Below are 3,418 nucleotides of genomic sequence, written 5' to 3' on the forward strand. Positions count from 1 at the left end.
CCGTCTGTACTGTTAGCCAACGTTCAATAGCTGGAAAATAAATGGGACGAACTGAAAGCACGTATATACTACCAACGGGAGAAATTGCCATGAAACTTAAGATCTCGTACAACGCTGTGTACTACTCCCTTCACAGAACAGCGCAAATGGGCTCTAACCAAAATAGAAAGAGAAGTGGGAGGCCCCGATGCACAACTGAGCAAGAGGACAAGTACATTAGAGTGTCTAGTTTGAGAAACAGATGCCTCACAAGTCCTCAACCGGCAGCTTCATTAAATAGTACCTGCAAAACAGAGGTCTCAACGTCAACAGTGAAGAGGCAACTCCGGGATGCTGGCCTTCTAGGCAGAGTTGCAAAGAAAAAGCCATATCTCAGACTGGCCAATAAAAATAAAAGATGGGCAAAAGAACACAGAGATGGGACAGAGGAAGATTAGAAAAAAAGTGTTATGGACAGACAAATCTAAGTTTGAGGTGTTCGGATCACAAAGAAGAACATTCGTGAGACGCAGAAAAAATGAAAAGATGCTGGAGGAGTGCTTGACACCATCTGTCAAGCATGGTAGTTGCAATGTGATGGTCTGGGGGTGCTTTGGTGGTGGTGAAGTGGGACATTTGTACAGGGTCCAAAAGGCACTCACACATCTGAGCAATCTTATTTGCAGGTGCATGGCATTAATTGAACACGATGAAGGAAAAGGGAAGCCTGCTCTTGGTAGTATCACTGATCTTTAATAAGCTTACGTATCGGCCTCACGGCCTTCGCCAAAAGCTCTGATGAAGGCCGTGAGGCCGATACATAAGCTTATTAAAGATCAGTGATACTACCAAGAGTAGTGTGCGGTTTCCTTTTTCCTACATTTGTACATGGTAAAAGGGATCTTGAAGAAGGAAGGCTATCACTCCATTTTGCAACACCATACCATACCCTGTGGACAGCGCTTAATTGGAGACAATTTCCTCCTACAAACAGGACAATGACCCCAAAGCACAGCACCAAACTATGCAATAACTATTTAAGGAAGAACTAATCAGCTGGTATTCTGTCAATAATGGAGTGGCCAGTACAGTCACTGGATCTCAAGCCTATTGAGCTGTTGTGAGCTGTGGCCAATCTTCGGATGGGACCACAGTGTCTCCTGACCCCTCCTGTCTCAGCCTCCAGTATTTATGCTGCAGTAGTTTATGTGTCGGGTGGCTAGGGTCAGTTTGTTACATCTGGAGTACTTCTCCTGTCTTATCCGGTGTCCTATATGAATTGAAGTATACTCTCTCTAATTCTCTCTCTCGGAGGACCTGAGCCCTAGGACCATGCCTCAGGACTACCTGGCATTGATGACTCCTTGCTGTCCCCAGTCCACCTGGCCGTGCTGCTGCTCCAGTTTCAACTGTTCTGCCTGGAACCCCGGCCTGTTCACCGGATGTGCTACCTGTCCCAGACCTGCTGTTTTCAACTCTCTAGAGACAGCAGGAGCGGTAGAGATACTCTTAATGATCGGCTATGAAAAGCCAACTGACATTTACTCCTGAGGTGCTGACTTGCTGCACCCTCGACAACTACTGTGATTATTATTATTTGACCATGCTGGTCATTTATGAACATTTGAACATCTTGGCATGTTCTGTTATAATCTCCACCCGGCACAGCCAGAAGAGGACTGGCCACCCTTCATAGCCTGGTTCCTCTCTAGGTTTCTTCCTAGGTTTTGGCCTTTCTAGGGAGTTTTTCCTAGCCATGCTTCTACACCTGCATTGCTTGCTGTTTGGGGTTTTAGGCTGGGTTTCTGTACAGCACTTTGAGATATCAGCTGATGTAAGAAGGGCTATATAAATACATTTGATTTATTTGATTTGTGGGAGCAGCTGTAAGAAGTGTCCATCAAGCCAATCCAATTTGTGGGAGGTGCTTCCGGAAGCATAATCTCTTAAGATTACTTCAACAAATTGACAACTAGAATACCAAAGGTCTGCAAGGCTGTAATTGTTGCAAATGAAGGATTCTTTGACGAAAGCAAAGTTTGAAGGACACAATTATTATTTCAATTAAAAATCCTTATTTATAACCTTGTCAACATCTTGACTATATTTCCTATTCAATTTGCAACTCAGTTCATGTATGTTTTCATTGAAAACAAGGACATTTCTTATCTGACCGCAATCTTTTGAACGGTAGCATATATATATATATATCGATTGATTCTTGAAGAATATAACTTAAATGACTCATGAGCTTAGTTCAACTGTCACACTCCATGAGAACCCAAAATATAAGCTTGTTTTACTCCAATGTTTGCAAACATTGTAAATGTAAACAAACACTGTATAGCCTCATAACATGGTTAACACAACAATTTTTATATCATGGATGTAAAAATTGTTGTGTTAACCATGTTATGAGGCAGTCCTTACATCCATAGCTCTGTCTATTAATCTGAGAGTGGTTACATTTCTCCAGGCCCATCCCTCAGCTTTTTACCAAAATGCCTGTACAGATCCACTACTGCCCTAAATGTTTACATTAAGAATCACAGAGAACATCATATCAAAAAATGATTTTGCTTTCTTGTTGGGCAACCGTTTTGTTATTGTTTCATGGATTTGCCTTTTAAACAGCTGCATATTAGAAAGACATCAAAGTGTCACCAACAAAAAGGTAAACAATAGGCCTGTAGCAAATGCAGCATATGGCATTCATTTTTCACATGTAAATAGCACTTTTCAGTAGTGCTCAAAGCATGCCATTGCATGAGCGCAGCATTTATTTTTCAACTTCAATCAATGAGTCAATTTGAGTAGAGTAGGGCTGGCTAATAAGTCCTTAGTTTTGGGGTCATGCTCAGGTAAAACAATTTGGTTAATCTATACTTCCATATTTCCAAGTCCTATTCTTGAAGATCAAGGGGTATAACATGAATTGGAATGACTGGAATTCTGATAGACTTTGGTTTCTAATGTAAATATATAATTTAATCGTATTATTATATGTAGTAGAAAGCAATTGGGTTAGAAGAAGCCTACAAAACCAACCCATAAAGTAAAATGTAACATCCACATATGGCCAGCTATGTAAACTTTAACGTTGATTTATCCTGCAATAGATGTTGTTCAATTGGTAACATACATCGATGTCTTCTTCTAATGCCTCTTAAGGGGGAAAGTAATTTAAAAGTAACGGAATGTAATCAGATTACGTTACTGAGTTTGGGGTAATCCAAAAGGTACGTTACTGATTACAATTTTTGGACATGTAAGAGTAACGGATTACACTTAGAAAGTAACAAACCCAACACTGTCAGCACCCCTACTTCCCAAGGCTATGGAAATTTAGCTTCCCAGGAAAATGTTGTCTGAGGTTGCAACAGTAACAAAGGAGGCGGGGCTTATCGAAGGTTCTGTGTGTACAGTTGGACAATCGGGT

This window comes from Oncorhynchus clarkii, chromosome 21, assembly GCF_045791955.1.
Source record: "Oncorhynchus clarkii lewisi isolate Uvic-CL-2024 chromosome 21, UVic_Ocla_1.0, whole genome shotgun sequence".
Classification (NCBI taxonomy): domain Eukaryota; kingdom Metazoa; phylum Chordata; class Actinopteri; order Salmoniformes; family Salmonidae; genus Oncorhynchus; species Oncorhynchus clarkii.